This window comes from Zalophus californianus, chromosome 1 (genome assembly GCF_009762305.2).
Source record: "Zalophus californianus isolate mZalCal1 chromosome 1, mZalCal1.pri.v2, whole genome shotgun sequence".
NCBI classification, from domain to species: domain Eukaryota; kingdom Metazoa; phylum Chordata; class Mammalia; order Carnivora; family Otariidae; genus Zalophus; species Zalophus californianus.
Window position 1 is genome coordinate 127,137,948 of NC_045595.1, and position 12,393 is coordinate 127,150,340.

At 36.6% G+C, this 12,393-nt stretch overlaps 1 protein-coding gene across 6 annotated transcripts in view; it reads left to right on the plus strand.

Annotated features, from left to right (window-relative positions):
* The window catches only part of NAALADL2 (N-acetylated alpha-linked acidic dipeptidase like 2), a 1,313,911-nt gene that overhangs the window by 946,834 nt on the left and 354,684 nt on the right, over positions 1-12,393 (plus strand). The window lies entirely within an intron of this gene.

The window sequence follows — 12,393 nt, forward strand, 5'->3', positions numbered from 1 at the left end:
AGTTAATTTTTTAGAATGTCTTATTACTTATGGAGAACTATTGAATTTTAATATAAATCTAGGTTGTATAGATATATAATATGTGATATTATAAATAGCATGTCATTGATATTTTATTAAAATGTGAAATAATTTTGAAATTTCAGTTAGTACAAATAAATCCTGAATGAATGCAGAAAGTAGTTGATGTCTTCTTTTGTATTGAAAAATGAACTTGACTTGAACATAACATTCTAAAAATAGCCATTTTGCTTTCATATGATTTATATTTTCTTTGAAACAACCTTGTAAGTGCATTGCTCTTTTTCTTCATTTTATACCAAAGGTACTATGAGAAAGTAGGCATAGAATATCCTATTATCTGTTTGATTTGTGTATCTCAGTACACTCCACAAACTGGGCATGAAGTAGAAATGTTTATATTTTTTTTCTCTATGGGAACCTCAAAAGAATGAAAAGAAGTGACAGCAAGACAATTTACACTATCAGAAGGAACAACTAGAGATTGCATTTTTCTCAGTTTTATTGGACGGTATATGGATAGTATTTGTCACTGGAATAATGTGGCTCGTTTATATTGTACCTATTCTTCTGTGGAGCTCAAAGCACTTTATGGGCACTCTCATTAATCCTAAAGCCTGAGCTAGGTATTTGGCAGCTTTTGTCCTCACTTCATGGCCTGGGAGACAGCAGTTTAAAGGATGTCATTGTGCAACCATTTGCAAAGTGTTCAGAAAACAACCAACAGGGTTAACTGTAATATGAACTGTTGACTAGGACTTTTTACTTTATTTATGTTTTATTTATAAATAGTAGTTGTCCAGTGAAGCCAAGCACTATATATAATTATTTAAAATATTCTGACTCCTCTTTACCTCCGGGACAGTTTTCCTGAAGAATCTGTGTCATTAATAGGACTTTCATTCTTCCACACATCCAGGATTGAAACCTTACTTGCTGCTTCTGTCACCTCATTGCCTCTACTCTGTTCAGTGGGTTGCCAAGTGTTGACAATTCTACTTTTCCAAGTTTTTTACATGAATCTTTACCTTTCTTCTTCTAGAGACATCCTCGTTTGTGCAGGTGTTAGTTCTTCTTGAGAAAGGGCTATAGCTTCTGACACTTGTGCGTTAGACCCTTAATTCCAGAGTCCAAAAGAAGCCGACTGAGCCCACATCTGTTGCTTACTAGCAATGTGATTTTAAGCACCTCAAAGTTTCTGAGCTTTAGAGTCATTTCAGTGAAAAAGAAATCACAATAACTAAGTTGAAAAATTGTATCATCGTGTATAAAGTGTGGAAAGGGAATGAGATGCTATATGCTGAATACAAGCTCTGTGTCTGGCAAAAAAGGGGATCGATTTTTGTTGTTTTCATTGTGTCCCCTTTTCCTGGTATGTTCTTTTCTGCAGATCACTCTCAGATCAATATTTCTTAAATCCACTTTCATGGTACCAATTATCTGCTCAAAACCCTATCAAAATCCCTAGGGTTTCCCTAATTCCCCACGCTGCTTCCTCCACTACCTCAACAAGGACGCTATAATACTAGCCTTAATCTACAACACATACTGTTACCTCCAGTTAAGCTTGGCCACTTGCCATTCCCTTTGCACACCTGTTTTTTTCCTACCACAGCCCATTTAATCATGCTGATTCTTTTGCCTAGAATTATCTCCCTTATACACATTTTCTTTATAGTTTGAAACTTACGTATTGTATTAAAAATCAGGTCAAAGCCAGGATCATTGGACACCAGATGTTGCTAAAGAGAACAGTTCTAGTAATTGTTTTTTTAGTGCTCTCGCTACTACTTCTATTTCCTTATAAGGAGTCAAGGAGATTGGCTTCATGGGCCGAACTCTAACATATTGACCAGGGACCAGTCACAGGACCCTGCTTTTCCACTCACCCATTAACAGTGTGTTTTTTGCTTCCACTGAATTCATCACTGTCTTCTTCAGGTACCGGTCTCTCCCTGATTTCTGGTATACCTATTCTCTTCAGGCCTGCTGAAGCCTTCTTCATTTCACTTACCCCAATAAAGACCACGGGTTTTCTGGCTACCCTGAAACTCTTCCAATCACAGAAGAGTTCCAGTCATGAAGCCAGACATTTTGGATCTTCTGTCCCCTCCCAGATCTGCTGGGATCTCCATCCCAATCCCAACCCAACTGCCACAAAAATGCAGTGAAATGGAGTTGCCGACAGGGATCTGTTCTTGCTCTGGAATAACTTCTGGACTTTTTCCTTTTCCAGTTATTTACGATCCCACTCATTTTCTACCTTTTCTAAGCAACATTCATGACGTTGACTCAGAATGACCTGAAACGTACTTAATATGTAGTGCAGGGTGTAATATGACATCATTGGATTTTTAGGAAGATTGAATGAAGAAGCTAGAAAGAAAATTTAGGCCAAATTGAATAATTCTGAATTTTGTTCATGCTCCATTATCATAAAAAAGCTTTTAAAAGATGACTGTGCCCAGTGCTATTTGAAGTCCTACACACAAGAACTAACAAAGACACTGTTTCTGTCCTTACAGAGCACCTGAGCTTATGAACTGGACCATTAGTACTATACTATACAAAGCATAGCCATGGCTCTCGCTGTGTCATTACAGCCTGTGCTATGACTTCAAAGAAGACTTATTATTTAGTGAAATAACCTTTCAGTACAAGAAAAATATTACCTTAGTAAGAAAATAGGCGAAGCATTATTTTAGTATTTTTTTAATGTTAATTTTGGTCTCATTTCATAAAATACCTTCAGGAAATGTACACAGAAAACCAATTGCTAAATTACATTCACCAAATTATAGGGCTTCTGAGTAAGAAAATTCTCACATATATAAATTCAGAAGAAGAATTAATAATAGAATATTTCTTTTTTTAAGATTTTACTTATTTATTTGAGAGATGGAGGGATAAAGAGAAAGAGAGAATAAGGGGAAGGGGCAGAGGGAGAGGGGCAAGCAGGCTCTGCACCGAGCACAGAGCCCCACTTGGGGCTCGATCCCAGGACCCTGGCATCATGACCTGAGCTGAAATCAAGAGTCGGAGGCTTAACTGACTGAGCCACCCAGGTGCCCCAATAATAGAATTTTTGACTAGAGCTCTGGGTAGAGGTAATTTTTGATGACCAATCTGTGGCTTATTGACAGTGGGGATTTTTTTTTCCATGGTGTATGTTTAAAATCTCTACTTTCTCCTTCCAGGTTTATCTTTTCCCAGTATATATCATCACTTCAGTAGGATAATAGAGTGATATTTTTCAAGTCATAATTCTGTGTGTTATTATTCGTAAAAATAATTTTAATTATAGTGTAAGAAAAATGATAAGCCAGGAGGAGAATTAATGGAAATCTTTCATATTACCCATTCCACATATGAGGGACTTTTCTGTTATTATAGTGGGATATTCACCTCCAAGTTAGATGTAACCATCTAAATACAAAGAGCCTCTTTCAACATTAAGATGAGAAATATTTCTATTAAATTCCTGTCAGGATTATAAAGTACTCTATGGCCATTTGAAACACATTTTGGAGAGGGAACGATCAGCTTACTTAAATGACTGCTCACGGACAAGTTTAGAATTGAAACCTTAGAAACGGAAGTCCTTAGACATTGTATATATGATGAATTCAAGACTGCAAAAGACGTGAAAAACTTTCCCAGAGTCACTTCCCATTTAGAGGCAGAATAAGGACCAGATATTGGTCTTTGGACTCAAGGCCAGAGTCCCTTTATTGTGTCAGTGTTTCCATGTCAAAAATAGAAGATTCACAAGAAACCAAGAAGACCTGGAAACACTGCATATGTGATAGCTCATTTAATCTAACATCCATATCAGGATAGTGAGGGTTAATTATTTTCTTTTATTGTCAGAAACATCTAAAAAACTATGTAAACCCAGACATAAAGCATTGGTTTTCTGCCTGCTCGTCTAATCAGCCTCATAAAATTATGTGTTCTCATTACAATCTGTTATGGAGAATTTTATTGTAAATTCATGGTTGCATACTTTCACAACAACAAAAAACAAACAAAAACCCATCCATACAGTTTATTTGCTATCTTTTGAAAAATGCAAACTACACTTTTTCTAAAATGAGAAACTTTACAAATCATTCTGATGTTCATACCCTTCAAGTTTGAGATGGGAGGCTTCTCAGGGGAATCCCCTGAAGAGGATTTCTTTGCTTATATTATATGTAATGTGTAGATGGCCACTTATTCCAGTTATGAATCTAGACTACTCTCCTTGAAGTGAAGAACAAACTAGACATTTTATCTGTCTCTTAGTTTGCTTTTCTTCTGATATAGTTTATGGTTTATTTCCAAATGTTCAGGTTCTTGGTATGCTCTAGGGAATGAAATAGTCTTAGAGTAGACAAATGATAAATACAAAGAAATAGAAATATTTAGACTTTCAGGGAATGGGAAATCAGTTCTCATATAAACAATTATTCCTCTGAAATAGAATTAAAATATTTGTCAACATCTGAATATTACCACTGCCATTGTTCATCTAAATTTTCACTTAAAAATGACAAACTTATAAATATAAATTCAGTGGGATAAAACCCTATGCCAAAGGAAGTCCTGTTTTCTTGAGTAGTAAGGATCAGACTACAAAAATGCATTGGGGAGGGTATGTGCTATGGTGAGCGCTATGAATTGTGCAAGACTGTTGAATCACAGATCTGTACCTCTGAAACAAATAATGCAATATATGTTAAGAAAAAAAAAGAAGAAGAAGAAGATAGCAGGAGGGGAAGAATGAAGGAAGGGAAATTGAAGGGGGAGATGAACCATGAGAGAAGATGGATTCTGAAAAACAAACTGAGGGTTCTAGAGGGGAGGTGGGTGGGAGAATGGGTTAGCCTGGTGATGGGTATTAAAGAGGGCACGTTCTGCATGGAGCACTGGGTATTATGCACAAACAATGAATCATGGAACACTACATCAAAAACTAATGATGTAATGTATGGTGATTAACATAACAATAAAAAATTTTTAAAAATGCTTTGGAGAGCATGTTGTTAATGATGGCCACCGTCTACCTGAAACATATGAATGGATTTGGAAGTAATTTATCAGTGTGTTGTAAAGTCACAAAAAACCCTGTAAGGTATTTATAAAAATATAGTCTCATGGTTCTCTAAATAATAAATTCAATTACAGGACACACCAGATTTCAACTAACAATTTAATTAAATATTATGCTTATGTCCTGTACACTGGCCAAAATGAAGTATATCACCTCACTTAACTGCATATTAATCAAAACTTTTTAGTACAATAGTAAAATCTCTTCTTTAATTGAATGTTTGTTGCATAGCCACAAATATGCAGATGATCCGAGCACATCTGTTTGGGGTGAGAAAATGATGGTAATTTATATTTTAACGTCCTTTGTTCCAAATAATTTCACTTTACCAATACAAATCTTGAACTTCTATATCTAAACAGTAAAGAAAAATGTCTTTAGTAATGGGAAGAGTTGTCTAGCTCCTTCATATTCATTATCAATACCTTTGAATAAGCTAACTGGAAAGAGAGAGTCCAAATTGAATTAACAAATACTAATATAAATATTAACAATATTAACAGATTTTTCTTGTATACTATTTTTTAAGTAAAATTGTACTCTACATAAGCTGTATGCTCTTTTAATTTCAGATTATACAGACACTTTGCTTTATAAATGAGTGTGTTACTTCCTATTCCCTTTGTGACTTTTTACAACACATGAGTTAAGCATTAGAATATTGTAATAATTACTACGGAATATGGCAAGATGCTTAGCTTAAGAGAGGACCAATGAAATGAGGAGATGAGACCATCTGTGTCTTTAGTTTTAGGATTTTGTGATTGCAAGTTTTATATCATGAGTCATGAGTTTTAGGTTTATGGTCAGACAGAACAAAATTATTCCCTTGAACATTGGTCTGATCATTCATCCAAATGATGCTGCTTTTTACTATGGGAATACAGCACTGAATCAGTCCCCAAGAAGCTTACACTCTGGTCAATGAGCAGAAAATAAAAAGGAAATTAGAAAAAAGCAGTGTTTACTAAATGTCTAAACAAGGATTTATATGGGGGCATATGCAAGAAGTAAGCTTCCCAGAATAAGTGACCTATAAGAGTGGGGTACCTGGCATTGGCCAGCTTTTTTTTTTTTTTTTTTTTTTTAGTGAAGGAGCTGGGGGAGGGGAGTGGGAGGAGGGGAGAGAGAGAATATTAATCAGGCTCCAAGCCCAGTGCAGAGCCTGATTTGAGGCTTGATCTCACACCCCTGAGATCATGACCTGAGCCAAAATCAAGAGTCAGGCTCTTAACCTTCTGAGCCACCCAGAAGCCCCAATACCAGCCAGTTTTTAGACCTACAATTTATATTAGTTTGAGGGCAGGCAGGAAATATCATGTAAATTAAAGAAATCATAATTCATTTTAGTTATGAAAACAATCACCAATAAAAACATCCTATATGCCAAAAATAAATGTGTGTGTGTGTGTGTGTGTGTATACACATACAGAGACACAGAACACAAATGAGCTCCAAGAAGACTGCATAGCACAAAGCGTTTTTAAGTGTTAACAATTTCATTTTTAATAATAACCTGAACAACACAGTACTGAATTTGACTAGCTTGAGGGAGGATGGTGCTATTCATAACCAGCAGGTTATGAGATGCTGAAATTATAAAGGATCAGCTGTATCTACAAGAACATCAAAATGACTAGCCAATTTAGTGCACTGGTCATTTCTGGAAAATAACTGTAAATTTAGTGAGCTAAAATAAAAATGAAAAAACATTTGCGCCAGTTATTTAATGGTCTGATTTCTGTCAAAGTGGCAGTTCTCTGGAGAAAGTCAAATCAGGTATTCTGGGATAACATCACTGATATCAACTTGTTCATTTGCTATTTGAGTCTTTTTATAAAAGTGCAGCACAAAATGTCTTTTTAAAAATCTCTGCTTTTTAAGCTCTCTGATTGCTTGGTTCGCTGGCAAGTGGGAAGTATTTACATTTTAGGTTTGTCAGTCTTCTACTATAATGAATTATAATACCTGAAAACCAAGGGGGAGAAAAAAGAAGTCAAATCAGTTAGCTATTCTAATATGTATTCATGGCTGAAATAAAGTGTTGTAAATGTAATTCTGATCTGGAGTCACCAAATTTATCTTTGGGGAAAGGACAAAAACAAAAATAAGTGTTCTGAGTCCAATTTAAACTTGTTATTTAGTGATAGCATACGAGCGGCCTTGTTTCCCATTTTGAAAGAGCCTCTGAGAAAAACTGTTGATTTGGGGTTTATTGATACGGTTAAAGCCTGTGTCATCTTTAATTTTGGGGAAGGTGAGCAAACACAGGCTATTATTTTTTATCTGCTTCATCCTGCTTTTTATATCTTCTTTGCTGTGAAAATTATGTAAATTGTGCTGTGGAAAAATATACAATGATTTAGGCCAGTGCTTATCTAATGTGCTTGTGAATTACCTGGGGATCTCGTTAAACTACCGATTCAGATTCAGAAGGTCTGGGGTGGAGTTTCAGATTCTGCATTGCTAATGAGTTCCTAAATTATGCCCCTGCTGCTTGTCCAAGGACTACACACATTGAATAAAAAGAGTCTATAAGATCTATGCTTATATCATGTAGCAGGATCTTACGTTTACACACACAGGTGCTGAGGGTTGAGTTACAGTCCTCAGCTTGGAAACTGTACTATCCTCTCCAATGGCAGCACATTATCATCACTGATCCATACAAGGCTCCTCTTGCTTTATTTACCAGCATTATTATTATTATTTTTTACCTTATTTTACTTCTTGGTGCATTTCTGGTTTCTGAAGGCTTATTTATTTATGTACTTATTTATTTATTAATATTCTTTGGGTAATCGGTGCTTGCTATATACACTTCTTCAGTTGAGCTTAAAAGAATTCCGTCTTGCCATACAAAAAGAGTAGCTGGCAGATAACAGAGTGTTCATGTTTTCTGTATACACCTAACCAGATATGATTGAAGTGGGCATCAACAATTTGAAAAAGCATAATGCAAAGCCTCCTAGATATGTACAATTAGAAAACCCTTTCACTTATTTTTGACCTCATTTCTCCTAAGTTTCATCCACTGTGGTTCAGGCTGTCAGCCTCTAAGGTAATGCATTTTTATTTCACGAAGTCAGAATAGTGAAGGCCATTCAGTGTCACCTTGGTTATTCAAGTATAGTAGATGGGATGACAATACTGGCATAGTGAAATTGTCTATACATTACATTTCACAGATTCAGTCAGTGATGAAATCAAACTTGGAACTCTATGTCCTTTTTCCTCTTTCTCCTACATGCATGTGGCTTTGTGTCAGGGACTGGATAATTGAGAGCATGGATTGATTTGGATCTTTATCTGGATTGCAAGGAGTGCATAAGGTGAAGAGAGAACTACCTATCTAGTAAAAAAAAAAAAAAAGTTAGTGTCAGTCTTTACTGAACATAAACAATGAACCGGGCACGATATCTATGCTATAATCTAAAAGTTGGAGTCATGGGGCGCCTGGGTGGCTCAATAGGTTAAGCATCTCCCTTTGATTCAGGTCATGATCCTGGGTTCCTGGGATCCAGCCCCACATCTGGCTCCCTGCTCAGGGAGGGAGCCTCTGCCCCTCCCCCCTTGGGCCCTCCCCCCTCCTGTGCTCTCCCTCTCTCTCTCTCAAACTAATTAAATCTTTAAAAAATAAAAATAAAAGCTGGAGTGCTAGGAGGTAATGTCAACATCTTTTCTGTATGGTGCCCTTTCCATCAGGCACACAATATGCCTGATTTTCAACACATACCTTATAGTTCATAAATGTGTTTTAAAATATAAATGAATAAAAATGGTATATTATTTGGTTTTATCCAAAGCCTCTTAATAATGTAAGAAAATAAAATTCTCAGCTCTTCTTCAATAAATGAGTAAAAAAAATAACATTTGTCCATAATTTAATCTTAGTATACTGTAAAGTCCTGCTTTTACTATCTGCTCTCAGAAGTGAACTGTTTGTCAAACTTCCATTAAGCTTAAGGTGAAAAATTAATGAACCACTTTAGATATTTCAAAACTAATGCAAGTCTATTAGTCATGCAGAAAAAAAATCAAAGATTTAAATGTGTTCAATTAGGGTTTAGGGTTCACTCATATTTAACTCTTAAATGTATTGCTTCATATGCCTGATAGAGCATTATAGGGAAAAAGGAAACACAGTTACTGATTTTTTCATTAACAGATAAATACATCTCGGATTATTTTATTTATATAGTCTTTTTAAAAATTTTTTATTGTTATGTTAATCACCATACATGACATCATTAGTTTTTGATGTAGTGTTCCATGATAGCAGGAGGGGAAGAATGGGGGGGGGGGAGATAGTCTTTTTTTTTTTTTTTACACGTAAAGGGTAAGTTTACAGCAAGGTTAACCAGTGAGTTGATGGGGATAGATGGGTTTTGAAAGTCTATGTAATATGTTTGCTGTGGGAGGCAGTTAGCTGGAGAAAAAGCACAAATGTGTAGCAAGCATAGGATTAATAAAATTTTAATTCATTCTTTAGTTGTACCCTTGTTCCATCTTGAAGGCATTCAGAAAACCAGTGAGATAGTGGCATTGAAACTATTTTTCAAAGAATTGCTGATCCTGTTGTGTCCTGGCCCTGTGTTAGGAATTGTGTGTTATGCAATAATGGAGAAGACTTGTTTTTTTTTCTTCAAGGAATTTAAGAGTTTAAAGAGGAGAAACAAAGTGATAAAGTGATAAGTATGAAATGTAATGATAATGTTAATTAGAAATGACAAACACTACAAAAAAGCGCAGAAATAGCACACAGATGAGGGCAACAGAGAAAGCTTCTCGTAGAAAGTGACTTTTGAGTTGGGTTTTAGAGAAAGTGTAAAGTTCAGATAGTGTGATGCATGAGAATAGCCCTGAAAGCTCAAGGAACGGCTGTAGCAACAACCTGGAGGACGCACAGTGCAGAACGCGTGGGTGGACATCTTAACGGTTAGCATAAAATGTATGGAGACGAACGATCGGAAATAACGTTCAAAATACAAGGTCTGAGATTGTGAAGAGCCTTGAATGGCAAACCAAAGAGTTCGGCATTCGATCTGGGGAGGGGTGAGATCATGTAGCATTTTAAAAAGTTTCATTTTGTGTTGGTAATGTGTCAGCACCTAACGTCCATGAAAAGATCAAAACAACAGATCACACATTTCTCATAAATACTGTTTCACTGTTCCATGTACGCTAGAAATCCTGAAGGTAATGGCCGATGGAGAAAATCCATTCTGGGGAACCAGAGTAAGAGGGCTGTATCGGGGCTTCCCAGCGGGTGTGCTGAGGGGCACCATCTATGCCTTGAGATATTAACCGCTCTGGTCCCGGATGTGACCTAGAGCAGCAGAGACTCAGGGCTGGTCACCTGAGGCTGACAGCAGCTTGCTTGAGATGTGAGCATTCCCTTCAGGTTGTCTCAGTGCACTGAACGGCTTCTTGTGCTGTATGAGCCCTGCAGGGCCTGGCTCACGACCATGCAGTGTGCACAGTCGCACCGGCCCCCACTCAGAAGGGCCCACACTTGATTTAATGCTCTGCTGTTACAGTCTTGAGATTCTTCATGGTTTTTGAACAGGAAGTCCCACATTGTCATTTTGCTCTGGGACCTGCAAATTATACAGCCACTCTTGGTCCTATGACATGAAAATTGCTAGGAAGCAATGAACTACACTGTGGTCAAAATGCACTGTCCTATATCCATATAAAAAGGGTTCCTGGATTATGCAACCAGCACTGTGTTTGCATCATAAACCTGATCCTGAGCTTGTATCTTTATTATTTTTTCTTCAAAGTTATGACTGCTATGGCTGCCATAGGCCTAAGCTAAATATCATTTTTTTTTTTTTTTTAGTCTTGTGGTTTTCAAGATGATAAATTAAGGAAACACTTCTGTAACATATTTTCTCATTTATAATCTGCCTCCTGGAGCCTGGATACCAGTATGGTTGAGTTCTGCACCCCCTGCAGTCCTATCAAATTAAATTCTGAGAAAACCTTTGACAATCATTTTCCCTAACAAAAGCTTTGAAAAATAAAGCTCTGTGTTCACAGATGTTTTGGCTGCTAGAGAGAGTCATTCCGTTGTGTATTTCCTCTCTGAGTCAGTATAAATATGTTAACTGAATACGTACTTTTTAGTTCTTAAGCACAGTTTATTCTCTCCATCCTCTTTACTCTGAGTACTTGTGGATTTTTCTTTTACTTCTGTCACATAGTTTTCTCTCCTTATTTTTATTTAATTTTTGTTTTCCTCAAAGTTACAAATAAATATATTCAAATAATTCTACAAAGTTAGTTTACAAAAATCTCATCTTCTCCCCTCCTTCCCTATGTTTTCTCTTTACTTTCTCACCCAAAGGCAAACACTCAGTTTCTTTCAGTAGTTTCATTTGTTCCCTACATTTTATATTTATCTCTCTGTCTCTCAAAACATGTTTATCAGTTGAATTCATTTTTTCAGTTTTATTCATTACCAGTATGGAAGATAAAGATTTAGTTTGCTTTCACAAGTGTCCATGGGCCGTCACCCCTGACTTTTGCCCTTTTCTTTTTTTTTCCAAGAGTATCATTTTGTGTGTGTGTTAGTCATTATTTATATGAATATGACTATGTAAATATTATTACATTGTATGATGATTACATTTCTTTCTTGAACAACTCTTTGCTCCCTCTGAAGCTAAAGGTTGTCTGATGGTTAGATTTCTTATTTTTCTATGTATCTAGAAGCTCCTCACATGCTAACCCTCTGAGCTCTACTGTAAATATTCTCTCAATACATTAGCACACGTCTGGTTTTTCCATTTTCCTTGTCTTCCTGGAGACCTCCCTCCCTGAGCCTCCTGACCCCCTTACTCTTCTCCTTATAAGCTCTGATGCATGTGTGCCTTCTAGGATTGTCCTTGACTGAGGGCACCTACTTAAGAATGGCAAAATTGAGTTGATTTGAAATTCTGTATAAGGATGGGGTTTATTGACTGATGGACTTTAACATAGGATGTCTCTGGTGAGGTGTTTTATTGGTGGACTTCCAGATTTTCAGTATTTTTATATAGTCTCCATTGACCTGGTTATTTACTACAAGTGAACTTCCTATTGCCCTACCTGGAAGGAAGGATTCTGGGCACCAAGACAGTAAAACATTTGACAAGTCTTGGCAATTATAAGACCATCCCATTTTAAATATGAGATACCGCCCCCCCTTCACTGTGTCTGGTGTCTTCCTCCCTGTTCAGCATCCCCTTTCACTTTTCTGAGGGAGTGGGGGAGGAATAGACACTCTTTTG